Source organism: Talpa europaea, assembly GCF_964194135.1.
Source record: "Talpa europaea genome assembly, chromosome: 2".
In the NCBI taxonomy this organism is placed as follows: Eukaryota; Metazoa; Chordata; class Mammalia; order Eulipotyphla; family Talpidae; genus Talpa; species Talpa europaea.
The window spans coordinates 13,614,219-13,632,004 of NC_140068.1; positions in this window are offsets into that span (position 1 = coordinate 13,614,219).

Below are 17,786 nucleotides of genomic sequence, written 5' to 3' on the forward strand. Positions count from 1 at the left end.
ACGGAGCTTCAAAGAGAAACTTGGGGCCCTTGGCTTCATCCCACGGGTTAGGAGCAAACAAGCCAGGAGGGAGACTGCAATTTAGGCCTCCCTGTGAATCCCTAATGTTTTCCCTCTCAGAGCCATTCTCCGCTGCTCGCCACTCACTCCTACACTCTTATAGGCTTGGTCTGTAGGCTCAGGTGTGCCCACTTAGGCACGCCCACACCATACTCCAGGTGTCCACCATCGGGCATGCGTGTCCCAAGCCCATGGTCCCAAGAGCCTCATGCAATCAAGGCCACAGGTGATAGCCACAGAGGCCAATGGGGCAAAAGCCTGAGGAATCTTCATTTACCCTACATTTACCTTGTTTTTTTTATGAAAAAGAAAAGGTATTGTTTTTGTTCAACTGTACCATATTTATTGTGGTAACATTGGTTTACAACACTGTATATGATTAAGGGTTAAAGGTCCGAACCTTTTCAGCTGTGTGTTACCACATCGTACTCACCACCAAAGCACCCACAGTCCTCCAGTGGCTCTTACTACTTCTGCCTTGAAGCAGGATTAATTACGTCTGTGTCTGTCTCCCCCAAAACTGTGAATTCCTGTCCATGCTGTGCCCATAACTGGATACACGGAACACAAGTTTAGGAATAAACATGCAAATCAAATATGTGATAAGGTCTTTGTTCTGAGAGCAAAGCCTAGTGGGGGAAGTTGTCACTTAGCGTTGTCCAGATCAGGCGTGTGCTGCTTTTCTGTCAGGATATAGGAACTAAATAACCAGTGCATTCCCCTTTCTCCCTGGCCACCTTTTCACCCTGGCCATCTGAACTTATATATAAGTTCAGCTATAAATGCAGAGTTCATTTAAGTGCTTAATTCAAGTACATAGTGACTTTCTATGATTTATTTTTTTCCATTTTAGATTTCCTGCCTTAAATATTTCTGGAAACAATGAGGAGGAAGATGTTTTGAAAAGATTTGAAAGCATATCTCCTATTCAACTTTGTTTTTGCAAGAAGTTCCAACTTCTTAGTCAGGGAGACATTTTCCATGAGAAGTAACTTAAAAACATTAGTGAACCAAGTAATGAGGCCAAGGCTGGATAAGGGGTAGGGAGAGCACAATGGCAGAGAACAATGGGTGCTTTGGTGGTGGGAGAGGTTCGATAACCTCACCTAAGTGGAGAACTCCTGTACTATCAAAACATTAACAAAGATGGGAGCTCCCCAGTGGCGCACTGTTTGAGCACTGGGTTGCGAAGCTATTTACAGCCTCTGCAGCACCAGTTCGATCCCCGCCACCGGGTGAGGGTCCCACATGATCTCTCCTGCCGCCCGCTGCTCCCCTCAGCAGTGTACTTCGTCATTCTGCCTGCTCTGCTCTCCGCTCTGACTCTGGTGAATTCTCTCACCCTCCCGCACTTCTGATTGTACCCAGTGCTTGTATAAATAAATTAATTTAAAAAAAATTAACAAAGATGTAAAACAATGGTACTTCATTAATAATAATTTAAAAAACCATTATAATGTGCCAAAAGAAATACAATGCTTTGAAGAAACGAATCCCACAGGTAAATCTCACATCACTTACAGAGAAATGGAACGCTCAGGAATATAAGCTTGAATGGCGTAAGTGTCTTTTCTGCTCTGGGATGGCCAAGCAAGTACAGGTGGCCCTTTTCGAAAGTTCTCATTACGGTCACTTTGCTTTTATGAAAGATCTACATTTGTGTCTATTTTTATAATGGAAAAAAAAATCCGATAATGATTTTTGACTTTATGTCAAAAAAGTGAAAATAGCAAGTTTTGTTTTGCAGCAGCTGTTCTAGAGGCAAACCTGAGCAGCCAGAGTGGCCCCCCAAGCTCTTTCCTCAGGGATCACTTTATACAGTTACCATAGCATTCCTGCTTTCACTCTAGGAGTGTTATTTTAGGATTTATGGGTCACTTGGCATGAGTTCGTAGGCTATTTGGAGGTCTTTGAACACTAAACAATTTTTCCATATCATTTTCCTTACACCAATTCAGCTTAAGAAAGGTTTCATGGAACACTCTGCCTTCAGATATTGGGGGACAGCTGTAATTGGGTCCAAGCCTCAGCAGAATTGTAGCTGCCAGGCTGGCTAGTTAATGGAATTCATGAAGGACCTGGTATAAACAGAGCATCTGTCTTCTCATGTATGGCAATGGATAAACTTCCTGAGTTTCTGATCCACCTTGCTCATCTGTTCAGTTCCTGAACATTTGATTTACTTTGATATCTAATATCATCAACACTGATTCCAGCGCACTCTCTTTGGTCCAGATTGCTTCTAAACCACCTATAGAGCATTTGCCCCAGGCTCCACTTAGTCCTGCCTCCTCCAGTCTCTTGGAATTTGCCCCACTGCCAACCATCCAGTCTAAAGTGCTAGTGGATAACCCTCTCCAGGGCTCCCCCAGCACAAACCCATTTTTCCATGTTTAGCTTAAATAGAAGCCAACTAGACTTTGTAATGCACTTGTGCCTGGGACTGATCTTATTATGTTCTGAGCATTCAGCATAGGGTCTTGCACATTCACATCATTCAGCAAATACTGGGTAATTCATTTAACCTCTTTGACTCAGTTGTTTCAGTTCCCCACCCCACAGAGTAGAAATGATAGACCTATTGTGAGTATTCAACACTAAAATTAGTGTCCTGGCATATTCTAAGCATTCACTAAAATGTAACTATTACCATCAGGCACTCAATAAATGTTTGTTGAATGAAAGACAAAGTACGTATTGATACAATGACAAAGTCAACATTTAAAAAATTAAATGATTCAGCTAAAAGTTTGCTCTTCTAATACTGTCATAGTCAATTAATTCAACAAGTCTGTGTGATAGTGAGGATGCAGGTATTATTACTTAACATGCACTTGCCTGTACTGGACAGAGCTGGAAAAGCACCGCACATGTGTATACATGGAAGACTATGAGCAAATTCTGCCCCTCCTACCCCTGCACTCTTTCCTAAGACACAGGCCAGAGTGACAATTTTACATGTGAAACAGTGGAGAAAGTGACCCCCATAAGCTAATGTAACCCAGCATTTGTTTCCGGCATCTGCCAGAGCAATTTCAATTAGCTTCCAGAATAGACACTGCCATGTAGCTGATGCAGCAATTTCCATTTAAAGCACTATGGAGCAATTTCATTTCATAAAGCTATCCCTGCAGCTTAGATTCGAGAGTATGCCACATTTGCGAAGATGGAAATGACATAATTATGTTCTAAGTTGAGTCTATAAGTCACAAACCAATTCCAAAGGCCAATGAATCAGAAAAGTTGCTTTCTCCAGGTATTTTTTTTCAGTCCTCTGGAGCCCAGTGGTATGGTGCCCAGGGCTGAGCACACTAACTACACAACCGATTCTGCTTTTACCACAGATCTTGAGCCTTCTGACTTGCCCATCAAGGTATACTACTACTTTTCTTGATGTCCTTTTGAGTTACCATGACCCTATGCAAATCATTCACCAGCAGATAGCATCTTCTCACATCAGGTGTAAGGTTCACTTAGAAGAAGACAAACCCTCATATGACAGAGATTCACACGAAGAGCAGAGCGCTGACTGGGCATGATCCCAAGTCTAATTCAGCAATGAGAAACTTGTACCCCATAATTTCAGCCCATTCTATCTCAGTGGAATATATTTATTAACACTGAAAACTGGGGGGAAATGTATCTGAACCAGATCCTTTATTTGTTTATTTTTAAAGATTTATTTATTTATGCATACAAGAGCTGGGGTGCAGGCCAGAGATGCAGGGGGTGAGAGGATTCACCAGAGACAGAGTGGGGAGCAGAACAGGCAGACTGACTGAAATACACTGCTGAGGGGAGCAGCAAGCAAGACAGGAGAGGTCTGCTGCGCCATGCGTGTCATGTCTCTGGCCAAGATCCAACTCCTGCTGCAGTGGCTGTGGATAGCTGTGTAGTGCTGTGTCTTAACCCCTTGCACCACCAGGGAGGTCCCAGATTTCTTTCTTGATAATATATATTCTACAATGACTTTGTAGCAGGTGAGTAGAACCACTGAAGCTACACAGCAGTATTATGAGGGGAGCCATTGCAACTGCCCCACAGTGGCCAGGAAGTCCCTGGGGAAGGAAGGAGAGGGGCAAGTGTGTAGTAAGCATCTCTTCTTCGTCATATCCCGTGCCTCCATCTTGCCATACCATTCAGTCCTCATAAGGCCACACATACAGGTACATCCAGCTATAGAGGCAGGTACTAGTGACTCAGCTCTTACAGATAAGGGCATTAAGCCTCAGCAAGTTTACAGAAAAAGGCGTAGGTCACCCAGCCACACAACCTGGGGATCCTGAATTTAACCCAACCGCTACCAACTTCTTATGGCCAGGCCCTCCGCCACATTCTCTCTTAACAATAGAAAAGCTAGGATGAGAGTCAAGATCTTGGTCTACAGCAACACAGTTACAAAAAAGACACTACTTATTCTCTGGTATATTTCAAACTGTGGAAACAAAATTTATTTATATAAAAAAATACACATAGAATTTTTGTTCATAAATAATAGGACTCATGCTGGCCAGTATTTTCCTATCACTCTGCTGGGGATGGTCTGTGTATACGGACACACACTTCAGGCACATTTCAGAGATCTAAACATGCATTAATATTTGGATTTCACTGGTACAGTATACACAGTAAGTTCTTTAGCTATTTCTGGAGGGTTTTATAAACAACTTCATAATCATGAATGAAATAAGGGGTACTTCCCCTCAGACAAATAAACCCCAATTTTTTCTCAATTTTATTAATTTTGCAATGAGTAACAATGAGTACTTTTCCCCAAATCATGGAAAATAGGTGCCGAAAAGGCATGAGAAAAACATTAGTGGGGATCTATTTTTAAGTTAATAAATATTTAAAGGTACACATGTAATGAATCTAATCTTAAAATCAGAAATATAATATATTCTCATGGTTAATAGAGTCTAATTTTAAATTTCAAGAAAACTTTTTAAAAGCAAGAAAAAAATGAAGCCAGGGTTAGTTTGTAGCCCTTTATTTAACCATATTGGTACTTCAAATGTACTATTCTACATGTATAATTTCTTCTGCTTAGCTTCATTTTTTAATTGCAGTATATTTTATAGATAGTAAAATGCAAAAATTTTAAGCGTGCAGCTTAATGAATTTTGACTTATGTATATTCCATGATCTAAATCAACACGCAGAAATTACAACACCCCAGAATGTTCTCATGAGCCCCCTTTACGCAATACTACCCTCCAATCCCAGGTAATCATTCCCAGCTTCTAAAATGGTAAATTAATTTTGCCTTAGTAGGTTTTATTTTCATAGAAATGGGATCACAGGGATGCCTCTCAAGTGTCTGGCTTCTTTTACTCTGTGCAGTGTTGCTGAGTTTCCCACATGGCTGCCTGTGTCCAGAGTTGGCTTATCCTTTTGCAGGCTGCTCTCTTCAATCTTAGATGCCACCTTCTTTTCCTCGCAAATCCGCTGATCTTGCTAAACTCTCCCCGTGTCATCTCCTCCCTCAAACTTTTTCTTGATCACCCCAGACAAAATTAGCAGTTTCTTCTCTGTTCACGTCGTCTTCGTTAAAATGTATTTCAGGCTGCTACTTGTGATGTGAAGCTCCTGCCTACAAATCCATCCAGGCAGAGAGCAGGCTAGACAAACGAATAGTCATGTGAATCGTGATAGATGAGTTAGTGGAAGGTCCAGCTGTGATGGAAAAAAATGTTCAATTTGCACAAAGACCTATTTTCACCAATTTCCTTCCCTCATTTCTCTTCTACCATCTTTTCAATCTCTGCTATCTGTATTCCTTCCTGTTCTCCGCCTCTATTATCTCCCACTCTCTTTCTCCTAATCACATTCATGCTGCTTTCTTTATCTTGTATGTCCATTGCTTTCTTTCCCTTCATTAGCTTATTCATGTGAAAGACATTTAAGGGAATATCCAGCTACTGTGTTTCCAGAAGTTTCCTGACTGTCTCTGCCAAGAGAACAGGTGATGGGTCTGGTGGCCGCTGTGCAGGTACCACAAAGACATACGAGTGACTCAGGTGTGCCAACAGAAAAGCACAAGCGTTAGGAGAAGAGAATAAGCCCCCATGAAAGACCAGGTAAGTGTCCACAGGTTTCACTAGGCAGGACGGTGTTGAGAAATCTGATGATAAGTCAGCCTGATCTCCAAGACATTTATGGGGATCCGGGGGTCCAGTAGGAAGGAAAGCCTCAGATTCACAGGACACAGACCTGTTCACTGGAAACCCTCGCTCTGCACAGCACAGCCGCTCTGGGCATGCAGGAAGGTGGGAATCAGATTCTAGGGCAAGTGCTCTGTAAGATGTCATTGTCATGAATTTTCAAACACAAGCTGGACTTTAAATGCCATGACTTCAGAATATTAAAAACAGAGAGAGGACAGAGTCCAGCCAATAGCTCAGTCCCACAGAAGGAATAAGAGCAAGAAGGAACTTAGAAGACACAATTTAATTTTGTACATTTTATAAAAGCCAATGGCCTAGAGATGAACAGTGAGTTATCCAATATCACACAGCAGGTTTGCCTTCTCTCCAGCAGTGGTTAAAGATCAAGTCTAGTGTTGTTTCCACCCCATTTCTCAAAAAAGACATTCAAGAGCATGAAAGAAATTCAAGAAAGCAGAGAAGTTTAGAAGAAATTACTAATGGAAGAAGAGGTTAGGGAATAATGAGGTCACATTACTAAGGATTTCCATGCTAAGTAATGAAGTATCAACTTGATCCTTAACCAACAGTAATGAAATTAAGGACATTTGTTCAGTCAGAGAAAACATGAGGCAGAAACAAGGTTTCCACGAGTCAGTCTGGCATGCCTGGGACTACTGGGGCACTCTGTGCGACCAATTGGATCTGAGAATGGTACCGGACCCACAGCCCCAGCCAAAGACACTATGTGACCTTCCCATAATGGCCAGAGATGGGCACTTGACCCAACATCTGCTCCTGGACAGCGATAAGACAATAGTCCAGCCAACTCAATCAGTGCTCCCGTTGCTTTGTGAGAGTCTAACCCTGAGACAGAGTGACAGAGAAGCAATCGGTTGGGTATAGAACCTAAAAGGCATTTGTAGGAAACAGATTCAGAGGGAGATGTGAACCACACCAAAGGCTCATATCACGGCAGGGATCTACACCAGCGTGCTAAGATAATCACAACAGGAAGACAATCCCAAGTTCCAGCTGATTTAGAGCCTGATGTTAATTCTTTTCCCAGATCACATTGTCATCTCCATGGGCCCAATGGAGACTGTTTCCAGGGCTCGAAGCAACCTCAGTGAGATTCCAGCAAGGGATCCTCAGACTATCATTTCAGGTGATTAAGTGCAGTCCTGTTGCTCCTACTAGAGAATTTAACCTCTAGAAAAGCTGACTAACTCCATTTCAGATCTTCAGAGGAGACCAAGCCTCCATTCACAGTACACGCTGGAAACCCCAGAGGAGGGCAGAGCAATTGTCCCTCATTCTCCTGTCTTATTTCATTTTTTTAAAGATTTATTTTATTTATTTATACATACAAGAGCTGGAGTGCAGGCCAGAGGTGGGCGTGGGCGGGGTGAGAGGATCCACCAGAGACAGAGTGGGGAACAGAACAGGTGGATCTACTGAAATACACTGCTGAGGAGAGCAGCAAGTGAGACAGGAGAGGTCTGCTGTGCCATGTGGGTAGCTCCCTGGCCAGGGATCAAACTCATGCTGCAGTGGCTGCAGATAGCTTCATAGTGCTGCGTCTCAACCCCTTGTACCACCAGGGAGACCCCTCCTGGCTTATTTCTAAACATCTTCCATTTGAATCTACGCTCAGTCTCTGCGCTCAGGGTCACTCTCACACTTTCCATTTAAAGCGTGCAGTCACTCCACAGCCATGCTTCTTAGAGTCCAATAATGAATACTGCATTGACCTCCACTGGCTCTTTCTGCCTCAGTTTCTCTCCAGTGGAACATGCATCCCAGGCCATTCTTTTGCGTCCAACCCCAAATCCCTATCAAACCTTCTACACTGTGAGGAACATGAAGGCCAAACCCTCACCAGAACGACTGATCAATGACTTAGGTCAACTGCACAGACCGAGGCTGATCTCCAGGGGCAGTGTGGGAAGGTCTATGACAAGGATTAGGAGGTGACCACAGTGCCAAAGATACTCTGTTATGACTTTGACATGTCCAGCAAGTATCTAACTCATAGAAAACTACCAGTCATGATACAAATTTCAATTCCACACTTGAATACAAATTTTGCAGGAAATGTGTTGCACAACAGATGGTGACAGGGAGAGACAGCTAAGGAAGCGCATCCCATGGGCGCCGCTCACACAGAACATGGCCCAGCACGTCGTCATTGCGCCAGAGTCAGTCATTCCTGAACCAAGTCTCTGTGCCAAGGGGATATTTTTCTCCTATGCCTATTCCAACAGGGTGGCTCCTTTAGGAATAATAAAAGTTGAAATGGACTAAATGCTGCAGGTAAATTATTCATTTCATTCCCTGCACCGTGTGTTTATCAGCCAGCCCAAATATTTTTTCACATATAAATGTAAATGGAAAGCTGAACTCGCACACACGCACCACGTAAGATGTGTAACAAGAGGTTTGTGCCCAGCATGGAAAGTATCTCATAAGTGAGGAAATGATACTCGTCACTCATGGAGCACAGTATTCGGCATAATGCGCATCTTCATGCTTTGTTGGTGGCGATTTCCCCAACTGTTTAATGAGAGCAGCAAATGCCAGGCGTGGTATTAACTTGAACTGGACGGTGAGAAAATGAAAGCCAGATGTATCGAAGGGAAAAGAAAAGTTTACTATAAGGCAACTTTTTTTCTGAGCTATTAAAAAATTTTCTTCTTTTTGCAATCCAGGGCAGATGTGAAGTCATTCAGGGGGAGTATTCCTTGCCTGGGGATGTGGTAAAAAAAAAAAAAAATAGCACAAACCAAGTGGTTTAAACAACAGATACTGTCTAGTGATTCTGGAGGCTTCAAGTCCCATATCAAAATGCTGACAGGGTTGGTTCCTGCTGCAGGCTAAGAACACCTGCTCCAGGCCTCTGTCCTCCATGGTAGAAGGTCATCTTCAAGTTCACTTGGCATTCTCCCTCGTTCATGTCTGTCTGCAAATAGCCCCTCTTTCAAGGGCACCAGTAAGGTCACATTCAGAGGTGCTGGAGGTCCAGGCTTCAGCAGATGAATTGGGGATGCTGTGGGAGGGATACAGAAAATCCACAGTAGGGGTCTTAAAAGTTAATAGCTTTTAAAGGCAGCTCTTACCCATCTGATACAGGAAAAGAAGTATCTTTTCAAGAGTAATGGTGTTCTGTTTTCAAAAAAGAATTCAAATCAAAATTCTATTAGAGTTCATCAAAACAATTCCAAGAATTAAAAAGCAGTTGAAACATACCTATTTATGCCACAGACAGTATTGCCTCAGAGGATCCACCTGGAGCCCCACAGGCCCACCCACCTCACTCATACTTTCTTGTTTTGCTTTGTTTGAATATGTTTTAAGGGCACTATTAAAACCTCAACATTTGCCAAAACAGAATGAGGAAACTGAATAGGAATTTAAGAAAAATAAATTAAAAAGATCACTTTATAGCATGTCAGAAGCATGTCACCTGACCCAACCTGAGCACGTCCTGAGTCCTCACCAGAGCACCCCCACTGAGGGGTCATGCAGGCTGCACTGGGCAGCAAACCCACCACAGAAGATGCTCAAACCCCCTCAAACAGCTGGAAGGTAAACAGGTCTTCCTGTTTTTTAGCAGAAGAGATTCTCATTCTCTCTGTGGACCAAACAGAATCTCTCTAGGTTCTCTGCCATGTAACAGCCCCCGACTGTCTAAAGTCCTGTACTCATTGACATGTTCAACAAGCATTTCCTCTGTATGTGCTACGAGGAGGATACAGCCCCAGGCCCACTAGATTCCTCTATACGATAAATATCCTTGTGCCTGCAAATATCCCGCATGGGAAACAAGACCGAAACCTTGACGTTTTGGCTTCTTCTTTCAAATGAGGGAATTTTGTCCTTTTTAAATATATTGCCCAGAGCCAGAAAAATCCTGATGGTTAATTTACTATTTTTTGGGTTCAACTTGTCACTCCATCTTGAAACTGTATGATAAATTTGCAAAATGTTCCAATCTAGTGATTGTAAATATACTCTGTTGAATTTAAGAAACATGAAGGAGCAAGGGGTTGGTTCGGATGGAATTTTAATAGACTTTTTTAAATGCATTAATGTTTTTTTAATCTCTCCTATCTGTTCCATTTTCTGTAAGTTGTGTTGCTTATTATTAAAAATAAAAAAAACTTGAAAAATATTTATTTTTTTATGTATCTGAAGTATTTTTTTCAGAATAGGATTAAACCACAAAGATTACATACAGATTCTTCACCATTCATTTCTACCGATACATTTTATAAAATTAAAAATACTCTTAGAAACAGCAACAGGTGCACAACATTGACCTAGCACTGAAGGTGACACTGAGGATCACATCAAAACTCACATGTGGAGGTACAACGAGACCATATTTCTTATCTAGGTGGCCAAGACTGATTAACCTCACAAGATACATAGAAGCAGCATCTTGTATGACATAACAGTGGCTTCCCTTTAGAGCTTTAAAAGTTCTTCTGAAAAACATGTTAACTTCCTAGCTATCTTTTCTATTTTATTTCTTTAAATAATGATTCTACTCTCCATGCTGCATAACCCAGTAAGGTCCAGTCCACGTTTTCCCAGCTCAGGAGGAGAGGCGCTCTTGGAGAACCTCATGGGAAGCGACCGTTAAGGCAATTACGTACTAGGTGAATTCATTCGGTAAATTTGCCAGCCTTGGTTCACAAATTCCATGATGCTGAAGCTTAATTAAGTCAACGTGTCAGAGGATCAAAAGAATTCTTCCAACGAAGCTGAGCAAAGGCTCTTTGGCTTCAAGGAAAGATGAGGCAAAACTAGTTCCCTTCCTGAAAACCAGAACTGAAATTGGATCCTCCTTTAACACCGCTGGCATGGACTCTTGTGTTTCAAAACTCCCCCAATCTGCCAACTGTTTTTCCCCCCTCTTGAAAATGATTTTGTAATTTCATAGCACTTAACCTAACAGGGAAACCATCTCCTGGCTCAGATTTAGTGGGGTGGGGTGGGAGGGCATCATTTCCTCACAATCTTACCCCACCAGGGGACATTCTGTCTTTTTAAACTATATTAATCAAGAACCACTGTGTCTTTCTAGTTGGAAATATTAAAAGTAGTATTAAAAATGAGATTTTTCACCGATGTAAGCATTTCTGCTAGCCATACAGATGCTGTTTGAGATGTTGATATTTAACCATTATTAAATTAAAAAGTCAGTACATATTGTGTAAAAAATGATCTTGCTAGTCTGTTGCTGTGGTGGTTTCACTAAATCTAAAGTTTCTCCAGACATCCGTCTTCATGTTAGAAAGAAAACAGTATTTTCTAATAATATTAAGCCTATAACCCACATTAAAAACCAGGGTAATTAGATTTTAAACTATATATTTTTAGTCCAGCCACTAAGAAACATTACAACTTAAACATATACAAGTGACCTCATAATTAAAACAGAATGTCTTTTTGAAAAATCATTAAAGAATAGCAACCACTGTGGCTAGAAGCACAGAGGGACTGAAGCCATCCTGCCTAGCTTACAATCCTTGTCTTTAAATAAGGTAAAATCTAAATCTCTAGGGGCCTCCCTGGTGGCGCAAGGGGTTAAGACACAACCTATGAAGCTAACCACAGTCACTGCAGCATGAGTTCGATCCCCAGCCAAGGAGCAATCCACATAGCGTGGAAGACTCTCCTGTCTTGCCCGCTGCACCCCTCAGCAGTGTATTTCAGTCAATCTGCCTGTTCTGTTTCCCACTCTGTCTCTGGTGAATCCTCTCACCCCCCACACCTCTGGCCTGTACCCAGCTCCTGTATCCATAAAAATAAAAAAATAAATAAAAAAAATATCTAAATCTCCATCTCAATCATCAAAAGGGTTTTCTCCATTCATAAATAAGCTAAGGGTCATTTTACTGAAAATCCTGGTATAATAATTTAAGGAACACTGGTCTGGGAACTGGGAAACCTGACTTTCACACTCTACTTCACTAGTTATGTGACACAAGTCACATGCCCTTCCTGAGCATCAAAATAAAAACTGAACCAAAAAAATAACCCTAAAAAAAAGCAATTATCAAAAAACACAGGCCCTGGGACGATGTGTAGGAGAGGCTGCTACTGAGAGGGAGGGCACAGGTGTTCCTCACTCCACAGCTCAACTTCTATGGCTCGCTTATAATTGGAGCAACTTTGAAGCACTGATGTCTATAGCTTCTCTCTCTCTCTTTCTCTCTCTCTCTCTCTCTCCCCCCCCCACCCCGCCCTTAAATTGTAGTAAGACCAGTTAACAGGAGAGGTACCACTTTAACAAACTTTTAAATGTACAGTACAGTATGGTTCACTACAGGCCCACAACAGATTTCTAGAACTTAGCCATCTTACATAACTGAAACTTTCTACCTCCCTGAATAATAACTCCCCACTTCCCCCTCCCTTCAGCTATAGCAACCAGCATTCTACCATCTGCTTCTATGGGTTTGATTATTTTAGATACCTCCTGTAAGTGACATTATGCAGTATTTGTCTTTCTGTGACTGGCTGATTTCATTCAGCAAAAATAACCCCACAGAAAGGATTTCCTTCTTTTTTTTTTTTTGTGGGACCCCTCGTTCCGAGGAACAAACCTGCACTACAGACACTGCGGGCAGCCTCGCAGCCCAGTGCTCAACTGCTGCGCCACCAGGGGAGGCCCAATTTCCTTCTTTTTTAAGGCTGAATAATATTCCCGTGAATGTACACCACGGCACATTTTGTTTATCCATTCAACTGCTAATGGGCACTGAAGTTATTTCCACATCTTGGCTACTGTGAATAATGCTGCAATGAGCATGGGATTGCAAATACTGCCTCGAGATCTTGATTTTTATTTCTGTAGTTTTAAAGCACAGATTGCCTTCGGGGAATGCCTGCCTCTAATAAAAAAGACAGGCCAAAACTAGAAACATAATGAACACTATCTCTCTATTTGTCAATAGAAACCCAGATTAACATCTGTATAGACCTCCACACAAAAACATTGTTGTAACGAGCACTAAAAATATTACACTTGCCTGGACGATATATCAGTGGGCTTAAAATTATGCTGACAATAAACTCTGTTTTGTTCATAACCTGAGATATTTTCCTCCCTAAAATTCAATTTAATTTCTGGCATAATCACCTAGCGGTAACTTCAGTTAGCATATCTGATATAAATTCCCAGGAAGAAAAGTAGATCAGTTTTTTTTTTTTAAAAAAAAAAGAATGAGAACCTTGAATTTAGCAGTCTTATCTTTTCAATTTCATCTTTTCCTTTACCTGGCTTTAAAATCACATCATGGCAATTTGTTTCATACTTAAAGACATGTATTTCCATGACATTCAATCTAGTTGATGCTTATCAACTTCACATAATGTAGCCTTATTCCCCAGCACCAATAACTTCTCTACCCCTCACCCTTTTGTTTCAATTCTTGGCCTGAACATGTCTCTCTTTTTTAATTTTTAGAAAATTTTAATTTAATTTTTAAGTCCCTAACAATTTTTCTTACTCTGAAATTATTCTTATCTTATTAGATGAAACTATTTTTGACTGACGGTTTCCACAGGATGCTTTCAAACATACTAAAGTCATAATTCCAAAATACAACCTATTTTCATATGTAATTTTAAAAATATTTATTACAATAGAACAGGTTGGGTTGGTAGTACAAAACTGCAGGATTAATGGCGCTGGCTCAGCACTGTCATTCTTTTCGGTTCAGAAGTTTGGTTTCAAATTCAAAATATTTTATGAAATATGATGCATTGCACAACAGAAAAAGGGGCGCATGCAGATTTGAACCTGTCCAGTCACAAACAGGCATGAAAAATATTTTCTAAGAGACAGTTCACCACTTTTAAAGCTGTTACATAGCTCTTGATCTGCGCTAAGATATTTAAAAAATGTAAAGCACTTTTGTGTCTTTTGCAAAGTAAGACAGCACCTATGAAATGAAAGGAGTTACTGTAATTTGGGGTGAGCAGATTCAGGCAGCTGCTTGGTGCTAACAAAACTGGAGGTCATCTTCTCGTCTTGCGGAGTCTTAAGTCCCTTCCTTTAGGAAAACTGAGTGCTAATTCAAGTGAAGGAGGCAATCGACCAAGATTAGTTATCATAAAATATAAACACTCCCTAGCTTACATGAACTCTGGCAACTGCTTCTTCATGACAGCAGTGGCATGAAAGAACTCACATTGGAGTGAGGTTAGTTATGTCAAATCCATCGGTCACTAAAAACATAGCGTGATTAATCCTTTAGTATCATGTGAGACAAGAATAACAATAATATAAGACCAAAAAAACCTTTAACCTTTAATTATTTAATTTTTCCCTTAGTTTATATCTTCCTAATGAGTGTTGCCATTCCCAACCAGGATGGAAGACTATAATCCAAGGCATGTGTATGTTGTATGTTGTAGACCTCAGGAGGTCCTCAGTTCCAAAACATACTAAAGACACACACACACTATTAAAATAGTGTTTAAAATAATAATAAATGGCAAGTATGGTTAAAAACAAATCTTACACTAAAATAAGTGCTTACATGAGTCAGACAAGTTGTTCTAGAGAGAAAAATAACCTGATTATCCAAACACCCATGTGAGTCAGCATCATGCAAGCCAGCAGAAAAATTCCAATTTAAGATGCTTGGTGCATGGAGAGTATTGTGAATCGATAATCTGTTAATTGATATGGCTGAATCCTGATGGATTTCATGATTTATTTCTGGATATTCATTTCTCATTAACTGCTGCCAGCTTGGTAGTCATGCCATAAAGATCCAAAGTATGAGATGGCTCTCCAATAAGAATGGCGGTTTCATCTGTCTGGAACATTCCATAGGAAACCTATGGAAAGCTGAGCAGCATCAGTTGTTCACTTATGTTTGTCACACAATAAAACAATCTTCACAAACAGTCTTCACAGGACAGTCCCAATCCCAGGAAGAAAAACACACGTCTTTTTGAAAGTTGTGCTTTTGTGGATGACTTGTTCTCTGTTTTAGCATCCAGGCCCTATCGCCTGGTGCACCATTCACGCAGGGAGCCAAGGGCAGTACGGTTGTCATGAGGTTTGATTTCCTTATGGAATTTTAATGTGGTGCAGCCTCATCTCTGCCCTCACCCACAAGAATCCATAATTTGTTCTCACACCTCTGCTTCCTCCACATCTCTCAAAGGTGTCCTATTACCATCCAGCAGAACACAGAGACCTGTGATCAAGTCTTGACAAGCTTCATCTCATTAGTGCCTTTTTTAATCATCAAGGGTGACAACCCATGATAAATTATGTCAAAACACAGGATTCTAAATGAGGAGAGGGAAAGTGGAGAAAGGTAATGTACTCCAAGAATAGATCTGTTTATTCATCTAGTTTGAAATTACAGAGAAAGACTAACTGGAGCACAGGGAGCACTTTGAATTAGAAGGCAGGAGGGAGGTGGCATTCCAGAGGAAAGTCCCCCAGAGGAAGGGAAGGGGAACTGGTCACTTCTCAGTTCTGTTTAGTTATCTCTTCCATCTATCAACTAATAGAGAATTTGTCTGAGAGCAAGGGAAAAAAAAAAAAAAAGAGTTTGGCATCCCCAGCTCCAGACCTGGCGAGCTGCTGGGCAGGACCCCCTGACTCCCTGCTCACCTTCCTGAGCAGGGCTGGAGTGAAAGCAGAGGTAGCCCGGCGAGGAAAGACAGATGGGAGAACCACCCAAAACTCCTTCCAACCCTGGGCTAAGGAGAGGAGGGTGTCCAGAGCAGCCACACCCCAGGGAGAGCTTCTCAAGGACCCAGAGGCTGAACATGGATCCGGTTCCAACCACACCATGAAGATCACTGGTGTCCTCTCCTTGCTTAACTTTCATCACGAATAAGGGTGACCCCCCCACCTCCTGAAAATAGAAAACCCCAGGGAAACAAGTTAGGGGGAAGAATGGAGAGGACCCAGAGCTCCCCTAGTTAGGGATTCCCCGAGGCCCTGCAGGCTGAGTTCAGCATCTGTTCCAGCCCCACAGATCAGGTGAGTCTAATAAGACCATGTAAATAAGACCGTTCAATGAACAACTAAGAAAAATTACCCAGGACCACTTTGACGGATACAGTGGGATGTTCGTTTTACCAAGCAGCCAAGCAAAGAAAGACGTGTTCATTTTTACAAATGTCCTGTGATGAGAAACTGGCTGAAACATGAACTGACAGAGGATCTGGTTCTCATTGTTTCTAATTGTAAGGGAAGAAACATGTGAGGTGAACTCTGAGAAATAAAGATATTCACAGGAAAGGATTTGATTCTTTCTCCCCTGATCTATTTCACTCGTCAAAATATCAGACTTAATCTAGGAGGGGAAAGATTTAAAAAATAATGCACTTCTCCAACTGACAAATTCTATAGTTAGATTAGAATTTATACTTTACCTTAATAATTAAAATTGAAGTGACAGACGAATTGTCATTTTTATGATTTTAGAAATCTCCTGTCATGGCAAATCTGACATTGTTTTGGCAAGCAGAGCTCTCTACAACACATCACAACATGCTCACTCTCCTCCAGTTCACATTAGCCCTTTGATCTTCTTGCCTGCCTTCCCTCCTTCAAAAGCACACTTCTTCCAAAAATTTTGTATTTTCTCTTAGTCACTTCTCACCCTATGGCAATTTGGCATCCTGGGCACTACTCCATCAGGGTCACCAATGTCCTAGCCTTACTCAACCCACCAGAGCTGTTGAAGCATTTATCACGCTGCCCTCTAACTCTGAGGAATGCCATCCACTGGGCTCTCCCTAGCTTTTCAGGAATCATACTATGTCCATGTAGTGTTTGCTCCCATTAAATGTCTCTGGTCCCCAGAGACCCTGTCTTTTTAGCTTCTCTCTATATATAAAGATGAGGACAAATAGGACTCCCTGGAGGCACAAGGGGTTAAGTCTTAGCACTATGAAGCGTTCAGCAGTCATTGCAGCACGAGTTCGATCCCCGGCCAGGGAGCTACCCACATGGCACAACAGACCTCTCCTGTCTCACCCGCTGCTCCCCTCAGCAGTGTATTTCAGTCAGTCTGCCTGTTCTGTTTCCCATTCTGTTCTCTGGTGAATCCTCTCACCCCCTGCACCTATGGCCTGCACCCCAGCTCTTGTATGCATAAATAAATCAAATAAATCTTAAAAAAAAAAGATGAGGACAAATAGGTCCACAGATCAACTGCATACAGCTCGGGAATTTTTCTTCTCCCATCCTCTTCCCCACCCTGACGTGCTCGTGACACACCATCAAGATATAAACCAACCTTGTGCTAAACACATAATGGATGCCCAGTAAGTACTGACTGATGAACAAATGAATGAAGGAATGCACACGTCTCTAGTACAGGAAAAGTTGTTAACTTTGCTGAGGGATCCAAGGACTTAGTGTCTAAAGAAGGCCTTAGGGCTAGTCTTTCAAATGCCACATCTCATTGTCTCCTGGAAAGTCACCATCATCATCCTTACCCCGTTTAGTCTGTTGCAGATTCTGGGTGAACAAATGCTTCAAATCTAAAGTCGACACTGTTTTCTGCTATATTATATCGCCGCACC